The 12,638-nt window shown below is 44.1% G+C and overlaps 1 protein-coding gene across 4 annotated transcripts in view; it reads left to right on the forward strand.

Annotated features, from left to right (window-relative positions):
* The first annotated feature begins 12,361 nt into the window (after nucleotides 1-12,361).
* The window catches only part of rhbdf1a (rhomboid 5 homolog 1a (Drosophila)), a 474,090-nt gene continuing 473,813 nt past the window's right edge, over nucleotides 12,362-12,638 (forward strand). For all 4 annotated transcript variants that reach the window (XR_010977354.1, XM_068055694.1, XM_068055692.1 and 1 more), the window contains exon 1: nucleotides 12,362-12,504. The gene's annotated coding sequence lies outside the window, so the exon portion shown is untranslated. The remainder of the gene's footprint in view (nucleotides 12,505-12,638) is intronic.

Consider the following 12,638-nt stretch of genomic DNA (forward strand, 5'->3'; position numbering starts at 1 on the left):
ATGATTCAAGGAAGTGATCTGAGATAGCTTTGTCTGTGATTAAGATAATGTGAATAGAGATGCATATGAGATGGCAAGGTTGAGTGAGTCACCATGAATATGGACAGGAGAGTTTGTATGGAATAAGAGGTTCAGGGAGGATTTGAGTTCAGCGAACTCAGAAGAGAGGGGGCAAGGTGAGTTGAGGTGAAGATTGAAATCACAGAGAATGAAAAATTGCTCAGTGTAAAGATTGAGGGAGGAAAAGAATGAGGATATCACAGTGAGAAATGTTTGGTGGGGCTTGGGTCAGTTGTAGAGAAGGGAAGATGAAAGGGGTAGAACACCGTGAAGTACACAAAGGAGGAGAAAGTGTCAATGGACTGTAGGGACAGCCCAAGCTGAGATTTCATGATAAGGACCAACTGGCACCATGCCTGTTTAGCTTACGCCTTCAGTAAAAGGAAAAAGTGATGTCATCCGTAAGCCAAGTTTTCACCAATGCAATTAGTGAGAATAGCACAGGGTACCATGAGGTGCTCAAGGATACAAGAACACCTGAAATAGGAGCAGGAGGAGACCAAATGGCCATTCAAGCCTGCTCTACCTTTCAAAATGATTATAGCTAATCTTAGGAATCAACTCCACTTTCCCGCCCACTCGCCATACCCCTTGATTCCCTGAGAGACCAAAAGTCTATCTATCCCAGCCTTAAATGTATTTAACGATGGAGCATCCACAACCCTCTGGGATAGAGAATTCCAAAGATTCACAACCCTTTGAGTGAAGTAATTTCTCTTCATCTCAGTCCTAAATGATTGGCCCCTTAACCTGAGACTGTGCCCCCATATTTTAGATTCCCCAACCGGCGGAAGTAATCTCTCAGTGTCTACCCTATCCAGCCTCTTTAGAATCTTGTATGTTTCAATGAGATCGCTTCTCATCTTCTAAACTCCAGAGAATCTAGGCCCAATTTACTCAGCCTATCATCATATGGCAACCCCCTCATCCCAGGGACCAATCCAGTGAACCTTTGCTGTACCGTCTCCAATGCAAGTATATCCTTTTTTAAATGTGGAGACCAAAACTGCACACAGTGCTCCCGATGTTCTTTCTTCTTTTCTTTCTTTCTCTCTTTGGCCTCCTTGTCTCGAGAGACAATGGGTAAGTGCCTGGAGGTGGTCAGTGGTTTGTGAAGCAGCGCCTGGAGTGTCTATAAAGGCCAATCCTAGAGTGGCAGACTCTTCCACAGGTGCTGCAGATAAAATTGTTTGTCGGGGCTGTTACACAGTTGGCTTGCTCCTTGCGCTTCTGACTTTTTTCCCGCCAACTGCTAAGTCTCTTCGATTCGCCACACTTTAGCCCCGCCTTTATGGCTGCCCGCCAGCTCTGGAGATTGCTGGCAACTGACTCCCACGACTTGTGATCAATGTCACAGGACTTCATGTCGCGTTTGGAGACGTCTTTAAAGCGGAGACAAGGACGGCCAGTGGGTCTGATACCAGTGACGAGCTCGCTGTACAATGTGTCCTTGGGGATCCTGCCATCTTCCATGCGGCTCACATGGCCAAGCCATCTCAGACGCCGCTGGCTTAGTAGGGTGTACATGCTGGGGATGTTGGCCGCCTCGAGGACTTCTGTGTTGGAGATACGGTCCTGCCACCTGATGCCAAGGATTCTCCGGAGGCAGCGAAGATGGAATGAATTGAGACGTCGCTCTTGGCTGGCATACGTTGTCCAGGCCTCGCTGCCGTACAGCAAGGCACTGAGGACACAGGCTTGATACACTTGGACTTTTGTGTTCCGTGTCAGTACGCCATTTTCCCACACTCTCTTGGCCAGTCTGGACATAGCAGTGGAAGCTTTTCCCATGCGCTTGTTGATTTCTGCATCGAGAGACAGGTTACTGGTGATAGTTGAACCTAGGTAGGTGAACTCTTGAACCACTTCCAGAGTGTGGTCGCCGATATTTATGGATGGGGCATTTCTGAAGTCCTGTCCCATGATGTTCGCTTTCTTGAGGCTGATGGTTAGGCCAAATTTTGTGCAGGCAGCCGCAAAACTGTCGATGAGACTCTGCAGACATTCTTCAGTGTGAGATGTTAATGCAGCATCGTCAGCAAAGAGGAGTTCCCTGATGAGGACTTTCCGTACTTTGGTCTTTGCTCATAGACGGGCAAGGTTGAACAACCTGCCACCTGATCTTGTGTGGAGGAATTTTCCTTCTTCTGAAGACTTGAACGCATGTGAGAGCAGCAGGGAGAAGAAGATCCCATACAGTGTCGGTGCGAGAACACAGCCCTGTTTCACGCCACTCAGAGATAGGAAAGGGTGCCGCTATGCTGAATTGTGCCTTTCATATTATAATGGAATGAGGTGATGATACTGAGTAGCTTTGGTGGGCATCCAATCTTTTCTAGTAGTCTGAAGAGACCACATCTGCTGACCAGGTCAAAGGCTTTGGTGAGATCAATGAAAGCAACGTAGAGGGGCATCTGTTGTTTACGGCATTTCTCCTGTAGCTGTCGAAGGGAGAACAGCATGTCAATGGTGGATCTCTCTGCTCGAAAGCCGCACTGTGCCTCAGGGTAGACACGCTCAGCCAGCTTCTGGAGCCTGTTTAAAGCGACTCGAGCGAAGACTTTCCCCACTATGCTGAGCAGGGAGATTCCACGGTAGTTGTTGCAGTCACCGCAGTCACCCTTGTTCTTATAGAGGGTGATGATATTGGCATCGTGCATGGCCTGACCCGATGTGGTCTCACCAAAACTCTGTACAATTGTAGCAATATTTCCTTATGCCTGTACTTCAATCTCCTTGCAATAAAGGGCACCATGCTATTTACTTTCCTAACTGATTACTTTATCTGCATGTTAACTTTCTGTGATCCTTGAACAAGCACACCCAAGTCTCTTTGAACATTGACACTTACAAATTTCACAACTTTTAAAACATATACTGATTTTCTATTCTTAGAGCCAAAGTGAATAACTTCACACTCCGCTACATTATACTCCATCTGCCATCTTGTTGCCTATTCACGTAACCTGTGTCTTTGCAGCCTTTCTGTGTCCTCCCCACAGCTTACCTTTCCACCTACCTTTGTATCATCAGCAAACTTAGATACATTATTCTCTGTCTCTTCATCTCAGTCATTAATATAGATTGTAAACAGTTGAGGTCCCAGCACTGATCCTTGCGGCATTCCACTATTTACTGCTTTCCAACTTGAAAATGCCCCATTTATGCCCAATTCTTGCATCCCGTCTGTTAACCAATCATCTATTCATGCTAATATATTACCCCAACTCCATGAGCTCTTATCTTGCCTATTAACCTTTTGTGTGGCACCTTATGGTATGCCTTTTGGAAATTCAGGTATACTACATCTACTGGTTGCCCTTTATCTAGCCTACTAGTTACATCCTCAAAAAAACTCTAAAACTTTGTCAAACAGATTTCCCTTTAGTAAAACCATGTTGACTTGTTCTAATCATACTGTGCTTTTCTAAGTGTATTGTTAAGACTTCCTTAATAACAGATTCCAGCATTTTCCCAATGACTGATGTTAGGTTAACTGTCCCGTAGTTCCCTGTTTTCTCTCTCCCTCCTTTCTTGAAAAGCGGTGTCACATTTGCCAACTTCCAATCTGATGGGACTGTTCCCGAATCTAAGGAATTCTGGAAAATCATAGCTAACACATCCACTATCTCTGCAGCTATCTCTTTTAGAACCCTAGGGTGTAGGCCATCAGGTCCTGGAGATTTGTCAGATTTTAGACCCTTAAGTTTCTCCAATACTTTTTCTCTGCTTATATGAATTTCCTTAGTTTAGCTTTATCCCTAGTGGGTTCCACAATCTATCGCTCCAAGAAACTGTCCTGAAAACATTCTACAAACTCATCTTCTAGACCACTCCTGCCAATTTCATTGTCCCAGTCTAAATGAAGGTTAAAGTTCCCACAATTATTACATTGCTTTTTTTCCAAGCTCCAATAATTTCTTGTTTAATGCTCTGTCCAATGGTATAACTACTGTTAGGGGGACTATAAACTACTCCCACTAGTGTTTTCTGATTCTTGCTATTCCTTATTTCCACCCATACTGATTCCACTTCATGATCTTCTGAGGCCAGCTTCTGTCTCACTAATGACCTTATGTCATCCTTTACCACCAGTGCTACCCCTCCTCCTTTGCTATTCTGTCTGTCTTGCTGAAATATTGTGTACCTTGGAATATTTATTTCCCAACCTTGATCACCATGTAACCATGTCTCTGTAAAGGCAATTAGATCTAAATCATTTACTCTATCTGTGCCGTGAGTTCATTTATCTTATTTCAGATGTTTCACACATTTAGATAAAGAACCTTTAATTTCACTTTTTTGCTTTAATTACCTTATTCACTGATGTACAATTTTTGTTAAACTCTCTGTCCCTTCCTGTCCCATTCTGCTTGTCTTTACCCACAATGCTATACTGTTCTGATGCCTTGGCCTTTCTCTTTGGATTTCTAAATCTCACCTCTCCTGAACCCTCCCCCCATTCTGTTAGTTCACAACCTCCAGTCTTATCTGCTGGCTTACTCTTGAGTTTGTATGCACTGTCCCTTCCTGTCACACCCTGATTATCATTATCCATATTGCTATCTTGCTCTCTTGCCTTTTCCCTCTCTTTAAATCATCACATCTTCCCTCACTTGATCCCTTGGCCCCCACTATTTAGTTTAAAGCCTTCCCTACTGCCCTAGTTATACAACTCGCAGGAACACTGGTCCCAGCATGGTTCAAGTGTAGACCGTCCCAACTGTACAGCTCCCACTTTCCCCAGTCCTGGTGCCAGTGCCCCATGAATCGAAACCCATTTCGCCTACACCAATCTTTGAGCCACACATTTAACTGTCTAATCTTATTTACCCTACACCTATTTTCTCTTGGCTCAGGCAACAACCCAGAGATTATTACCTTTGAGGGTCTGCTTTTTAATTTAGCCCCTAGCAGCTCATATTCCCTCTGCAGAACCTCTTTTCTAGTCCTATCTATGTCATTGGTACCCACGTGGACCACGACAACTGGATCCTCTCCCTTCCACTGGAAGTTCCTCTCCAGCCCCGAGCAGATGTCCCAAACCCTGGTACCAGGCAGGCAACAAAGCCTTCCGGGCTCTCGCTCTTGGCTGTAGAGAACAGTGTCTATCCCCCTGACTATATTGTCCCCTACTACCACTACCTTCCTATTTACTCCCCCCTCTTGAATGGCTTCCTGTACAATGGTGCCATGGTCAGTTTGCTCATGCACCCTGCAGCCCTCGCTCTCACCCATACAAGCTGAAAGAACCTTGAAAACCTGTTGGACAATTGCAAGGGCTGAGGCTCCTCCACTTCTGCCTTCTTGATCCCTTTACCTGACTCACTCGCAGTCACATCCTCCTGTCCCTGACCACTGACCAAATCAGATGACCCTATCCTATAGAGTGTTACTGCCTTCTGGACCAAAGTGTCCATGTAACTTTTCCCCTTCCTAATGCATGCAGTGTCTGTAGCTTAGCCTCCAGCTCACTGACTCTGAACTGAAGCTCCTCGAGTCGCAGACACTTACTGCAGATGTGGTTGCCTTGGATCATACTTGTGTCCACCAGTTCCCACATACTGTAGCTGCAACACATCACCCTCCTTCCATCTCTATTGTGTTTTAATTAACCAGTTATTTAATTACTTAAGTAATAGGAAATATTCACCAGCCAATCCATTAAGCTTTACTACTATTAGTAAATAAAACCTTACAATTACTAAAAATACCCGAGGTTTGAAAGATAAACGAGAAAAAACTCACCAACCAATCAACAACCTGTTTTTCTGCGACGCCACAATTTTTTTTCTCAGAACAGTGTCAGTCCACTCGGGTGGCTTGGAGTGGACTGACTAGGATAGTTCCTTTACACTGCTATCTGGTCTCACTCCCTCTCTCTCTCTCTGCTTCCTGCCACCACCGCTCTTTTACACTGCTCACTGGTCCTGCTCGCTGTCTCTCTCTCTCTCTCTCTCTGTGCTTTCCGTCACCGCTCTTTTACACTGCTCACTGGTCCTGCTTGCTCTCTCTCTCTGCTTCTCTCCATCACTGCTCCTTTAAACTGATGAAATTTGAAGTCAATTAATATATCTGAAATAAAAAGAAAGGTAAACTAACAGTGACAGCAAACCATTGTCAGTTGTTGTAAAAACCCATCGGGCTCATTAATGTCCTGTAGGGAAGGAAACCTGCTGTCCTTACCTGGTCTGGCCTACACGTGACTCCAGACCCACAGCAATGTGGTTGACTCTTAAATGCTCTCTGAAATGGCTTATTAGGTATGAGCAATAAATGCTGGCCTCGCCAGTGACGCACACATCCCACAAAAAAGCATATTAAAAAAAACTCCTTTACACTGCTCGCTGGTCCGATCCTCTCTCTGTCTGCTTGCTGCTGCCACTCTTTTAAACTGCTAGCTGGTCCCTGCCTCTCCTGAATTTTGGGACAGTCTCTGCTCTCAGCTCTTTGTTGAGATTTGGGCTGGAGGTAAGCAGTGGAAGCCATGGCTGTGCTTTGTTCTCGCTGTTTAGATTGGCTCCTGACTCCACACTCGGTGTGTCTGCAGCCTGCAAGCCCTGGGTTGTCTTGTTCTGGCAGATTTGTTCTTCCGGACCTACTATATATTAGATGCTGGCTCCAAGAGACAACTTGAATTAAAAGATACAAAAGCAAAATACTGCGGATGCTGGAAATTGGAAATAAAAACAGAAAATGCTGGAAATATTCAGCAGGTCTGGCAGCATCTGTGGAGAGAGAAACAGAGTTAATGTTTTAGGTTGATGGCCCAACTCGAACAAGTTAGAAATGTAATCGGTTTTAAGCAAATGAAAGGGGGGAGGATGGGAAAAAGAACAAAAGGGAATGTCTGTGATAGGGTGGAAGAAAGGAGAGATTAAAAGACATTTCTTGTTTTTATTTGAGATTAAAAGACAAAAGGGTTGGTGGTGCAAGGTCAAAGGAAGTGGTAATGGGACAAGTAAAGAAACAAAAGATGGGCCGAGAGGATGTGTCAATGATGAACTGCTGCCACGCGAATGCAAAAACCAAGAGAAAAATTAGTTGAAACCAAAACCTGCAAAGAAAAGAACACAAAATTAGGGCAGAGGTTAAGGTCACCCTATCACGGTTCTGGGAAAAAGGGGAAGAGGTGTGAGCATGTATGGCACTGATATGGAAGGTTGCATCGTCAGAACAGATGCAATGGAGACTGAGAAACTGGGAGAATGGGATGGAATCCTTACAGGAAATGAGATTTGAGGAAGTCTAGTCAAGGTAGGTGTGGGAGTCAGTGGACATACTTTGTTGACAGCCTATTCTCAGAAGTGGAGATGGAGAAGTCGAGGAAGGGAAGGGAAGTAAAGATTCGGAGATGGACCTTTTGAAAGTGAGAGAAAGGTGAAAATTGGAAGCAATGTTGATGACATTTTCCAGTTCAGGGTAAGAGCAGGAAACTGCACCAGCACAGTCATCAATGTACTGGAAAAAGAGGTGGGGGAGGGGGCCTGAGTAGCAATGGAACAAAGAATGTTCCTCATATCCCACAAAATGGCAGGCATATCTAGGACCCATTCGGGTACATATAACAACACCTTTTCTTTGGAGGAAATGAGTGGAGTTAAAGGAGAAGTAGTTCAAGTGGGAACAAGTTCAGGCAGATGGAAGATGGGGTGGTGAATGAGGACTGGTTGGGCCTCCTTTTAAGGAACAAGTGGAGAGCTCGCAGACTGTCCTAATGGAGTGTGGAGGTATAGAGGGATTAGATGTCCATGGTGAAGATGAGATGGATAGAGCCATAAAACTGGAAACTTTTAAAATGACGGAGGGCATCAGAAGAGTCACAAATGTAGATGGGAAGAGACTGGACAAGGGAAGAAAACATAGAGACAAGATAGAAAGAAATCAGCTCAGTGGGGCAGGTACAGGCTGAAATGATAGGTCTACAAGGTCAGTCCTGCTCGTGGATCTCAGGAATGAGGTAGAAATGATCTGTTCAGGATTGGGGGACTATGAAGCTGGAGGCTGTGGAGGGAAGATCTCCAGAGGAGATGAGGTCACTGACAGATCTGGAAATGATGGATTGATGTTTGGTGGTGGGGTCATGGTCCAAGGGAGGTAAGAGGAAGTGTTGGAGAGTTGGCGCTCAGCCTCTGCAAGGTAGAGGTTGGTTTGCAAGACAACAGAACATCCTTCTCAGTGGGTTTAATCGCAATGTTGGGGTTAGACCTAAGAGAACAGAGTGCTGCAATTCAGAGGGAGACAGGTTAGAGTAAAGGGAACAGAGAAATTGAGATGGTTAATGTCACCTGGTAGTTCTCAATGAAGAAAACTACAGAAGGTAAGAGGCCAGAGGGAGGGGTCCAGGTGGAGGGAGAATACTGGAAATGCATAAAAGGGTCCATTGTGTGGGGGAAAGACATTTGACCAAAGAAGTGGATGCAAAGGCGAAGCTGATGGAAGAAGAGCTCAGCGTTGTGTCGAGCTCGAAATTTATTAAGGTGGTGGGTATAAGTGGATGAAGCTTTTGAAAGAATGGATCGTTCAGAGTCAGAGGGGAAGGTCAGAGGGTATTGTGAATACACGGCAAGGGTGCGATTAGAAGGAATAGGGTCAGAGGAAAGTGAAGAGGAAAAACTATCCCGAGGGGTGTTTGTTCCATGAGTTGTGATCCTTCACACCTGAAAGGAAGAAAAAAGTTTTTTGTTTAGGTGTTGGATGGGATGAATGATGAAATTAAACTGCAGACCAGGACAGCTTTGAGAAAGAATGAGTCAGTGCTGCTGAAGACAGAAGTCGGACATGTGCGTATGGTGGAGCATGGCATTGAAAGTAGATCTCAGGATGTGACAAGAACAGCAGTTTGAGGAATTTGGAATGTCTAGGTGATATCTGTAATCATGGTGTATCCGAAACATGAAGGGTGGAATTTCATTTTGAACCCACATGGAATAAATCGGAGGCAGTGACAGTTGTCGAGGAAGGAGATGTGGCTGTGAAAGTGAGTTTTGGTGGATAACTGATCAAACATGAGACGGGAGATAGAAAGAAATGAAGGTGAACAAGACAAAAGAGACAAACGGAAATCACATCGGAGAGAAGAACAGAAGAGCAGGTGGGCATTCCTGGAAGAGAAGTGGCGGTGAATAAATATTAATACAACAGTAAAATACCGTGAATGCTGGAAATCTGAAATAAAAATGAAAAATGCTGGAAATACTCAGCAGGTCAGGCAGCATCTGTGGAGAGAGAAACAGAGTTAACATTTCAGGTCGATGACCTTTCATCAGAACTATTCCATCCGTGACAACCTGGTCTTCAAACAGGCCGAACACCCTCACCTTCCTATAAGACCTTTCCATTCAAGCGCAGGAGGTGTAATACCCGCCCTTTTACCTCCTCTCTCCTCACTATCCAAGGCCCCAAACACTCCTTCCAGGTGAAGCAGTGATTTATGTGTATTACTTTCAATTTAGTATAGTGTATTTGCTGCTCACAATGAGGTCTGCTCTATACTGGGGAGACCAAATGCAGATTGAGTGACTGCTTTGCAGAACACTTCTCTTCAGTCTGTAAACGTGACCCTGGGCTTCCAGTAGCCTGTCAATTTAATTGTCCACGTTGCTCTTACGCTGACTTCTTTGCCCTCGGTCTGCTGCACTGTTCCAATGAAGTTCAACATAAGCTCGATGAACAGCACCTCATTTTTTGTTTTGGCACTTTACAACCTCCTGGACTCAAAATTGAGTTCAACAATTTCAGGCCCTAACCACTGTTCCAATTTTGTTTTCTTTGCAGGTTTTGGTTTTAACTCGTTTTTCTCTTGTTTTTGCTTTTGAACAGCAGTTCGTGGGATTCTGTCATTCACACCTCTTCTAGATACACTTTTTGTCCCTTTATTTGTCCCACTACCACTCCCTTTGGCCTTGCACCACCAGCCATTTTGTCATTTAATCTCTCCTGCCTTCCAACTATCACAGACCTTCCCTTTGTTCTTTTATCCACTGTACCTGCTTTCACTTGCTTAAAACTTATTACATTTCTAACTTTTCCCAGTCATGATGAAAGATCATTGACCTGAAATGTTAATTCTGTTTCTCTCTCCACAGATGCTGCCAGACCTGCTGAGTATTTCCAGCATTTTCCGATTGAATGAAAAGATACTGTGGGTGGTGTTTTTGTGTTGCATGTATGTCTGCATGTCGGTGAGTGAGATGGAACAAGTTATAAAAAGAGTAGAATCGTAGTGCCCCTGAATTAGGGGAAGACCTCTGGCTTCACCTTCCTCTACTCCTCTGGTGCCCTTGCTGGTGAGAATGTCGAGGCTGTCTTCTCAAAGGGAGTGAAGGACTTGTAATTTCTGCAGCCTCCTTTTATTATGTGCCAATTCATCCTGATGTTCGATGCTTTGTGGCATCTGTACTTGTAACAGATGTTTGCTATAGGAAACTGCTGGAGAGCATTATCTTGGCACCTTTTTTTAAGATGTGTCATCTTCTTCCACATTTGTAGCCAAGTCATCTTGATATTCCAGATATCAGTGAATATTTCAGCTAGTCTTTCAGTTGCCTCTTCTCTGAGGCGATCCCTTTCAGTGCTAACCAAGGTAAGACTCATTACCCTCCCTGGAAATATCAGGACCTTAAGGATACCAAGTGTAACTGAGTTTTCAATAGCCATTCATTAATGGGAAATTGTGTAATTTTTTTTCACTCCATTCCTCTCAGTTCATATGAAACAGAAATTTAATTTGTAGCATTTATTGCTTTGAATTTTGTATATTTTTACAAGCTGCAGAGGTACTGTAAATACAGTTCCCAAAAATATTCACTTTGCCATTACATCCCATTAGGCTGCTGCAACAGTTCTTTAAATGTCTTTAAATGTGCACGAGCCCCCAGTTTTGTGCTACAAGTCAGTAGGATGTCCTGTGCACATAGTTCCCATTACTGACAGGCCAAAGATTGAATACTACCCTCAAGGTGATAGCAATGAGATGAAAATCAAGAGTTTTTAAAGTGCATTTAAGATATTTGAGGATCTTCAAGATGCTTGAAATGGAGTTAAAGCTCACAGATATGTTTAAGTGTTCAGTCTATCTCAGTTTCCTCAATGGGATAAATGCACTGCATTGAGTGGCATTGAACCATAGAAAGTTCCAAATTCAATCCGGATCTGTATTGGCTGATCTAACTTTGGCAACAGTAAGGTTTAAAGGTTCCCTAGTTTAAAGAAGTGAAAAATGAGCCAGGGTTCTTGCCTCTAATTATCACCTAGTAACAGCTATTGAAAGTGCATGTGTATGGAGGTTGGATGAGGACAGAATGGGTAGGACTATGATGCATCCTTACACAGCCTGTCAATATGGACTAAAAACAAGAAATGCTAGAAATACTCAGCAGGTCTGGCAGCATTTGTGGAGAGAGAAGCAGAGTTAACATTTCAGGTCAGTGACCCTTCTTCAGAACTAGTAAATATTAGAAATGTAAAAGGTTATCAGCAAGTAAAGCGGGGGTGGGGCAAGAGATAACAAAGGTGAAGGTGTGAAGAGGACAAGGTCACAGAATAGCTGACCAGAAGGTTGTGGAGCAAAGGCAAACAATATGTTAATAGTGTGTTGAAAGACAAAGCATTAGTACAGATAGGGTGTTAACGAACTGAAAATTGAACAGCCGCAAGTACAAACATGAAAAAATGCCAATATGAACAATGTGAAGAAGGGTTTCTTGGTGCTAACGTTCCCCAACTTGACTCATCACCATAGGAGAGGCGGTATAAAGCAGAAAACCAGAGGGAAAATTGAAGGAAGAGGAAAAATGCAATGGAGATACAGAGCAATTCTTTCAGCAACTGTAAAGATAAAAACAATACGTTTTGGTTGTGGTTCTTCATCAGAAATGAATCCGTTGATCTATTTTCTGTCTATTTCCTGCATTTTTGTTTGCATTGCAGGTTTTCAGCATTAGGATTCCGATCAAAAAGAATCTCCACCCAGATATCACATATTCCAGATGTAACTGTGTCCTATCACCAAAACCTCACCTGAGTGAATAAATATTTGAAAAATGAAAAGAATAAAGGGGTATGGGGTAAGGTCAGGGGAATGCACCAGCACAGTGGTGTAAAATGCCATGATTGGAAACCACAATATTTTTTGAAATGACTTCAGGAGGAATCGGCGGGTCACCAACTGCCCTTTTTTGTATCGGCAAATAAATAAAATGTCTCACATCCTGACGGCCAGCCCCTTTAAGCAACAGCAGCAGCAGCGCGGAAGTTGTTTGAAGTTTGGCTGGAACCTTTTTAGCAACTCCTGACGTCAGTGGGCCGGATCAGATGTTCTTCAGTCTGTGTGTCTGAGTGTGGGATGTGAACGGCTTTAACGCTGCTGAGTGTGGGAAGGAGTGCAGCGCAGGGACGGGACAGGCGGTAATGTTGGGCGTTGTGAGCGATCCTTTGGGAAAGGTAAGGCTGGGGCTGAGTGTCCAGGCGCTGTCTCCCGGGCGATTGCTGGCTGCTCTCGGCTGTTTAGTAATAATTGGAAAAGTTCAGCTGGGCAACTCGAGCGACACTGACAACACATGGACTCTCCGCGTTAG

Source organism: Heterodontus francisci, chromosome 24, assembly GCF_036365525.1.
Source record: "Heterodontus francisci isolate sHetFra1 chromosome 24, sHetFra1.hap1, whole genome shotgun sequence".
In the NCBI taxonomy this organism is placed as follows: domain Eukaryota; kingdom Metazoa; phylum Chordata; class Chondrichthyes; order Heterodontiformes; family Heterodontidae; genus Heterodontus; species Heterodontus francisci.